Genomic DNA, 446 nt, shown 5'->3' with positions numbered 1-446 from the left:
GGTCGTACGGGCGGGCAGCACACAGGGCACGACCCCACCCGAATTAGGAGGAACAGTGTTTCATGTACACTAGAAGACCGTCGTGTTCTCATAGAATTCGTCCAGAACTCAGGCACGCCAGTAGGTTGTATCCAGTCAGACCCTGGTAGCTGTAGCAAATCGGGTTTCATAGTGTTGTATAGCCGAAGTGCCCTAACACTGTGATACTCTGACCACTGCTAGTAGATCTGCATTGGACCAAGTGCAGAACCGTCGATGACTGAAGTGACTACCCCGCTTCCCAAGTAGCCCGCGAGGACGTGTTGCCTCCCCTTAGGCCCAACGGCAAAACTGGGGAACACGCCGCTCATGCCCAGGTGTACACCAGGGCCCTAGAAGAGCCCCTGTTGAAATAAATTTGGTCATTAACAGAACATCATACTCGAAGCATGTACTGGACTGGCATG

Source organism: Cystoisospora suis (assembly GCF_002600585.1).
Source record: "Cystoisospora suis strain Wien I chromosome Unknown contig_12896, whole genome shotgun sequence".
NCBI lineage: Eukaryota > Apicomplexa > Conoidasida > Eucoccidiorida > Sarcocystidae > Cystoisospora > Cystoisospora suis.
This window is presented reverse-complemented; position numbering follows the sequence as displayed.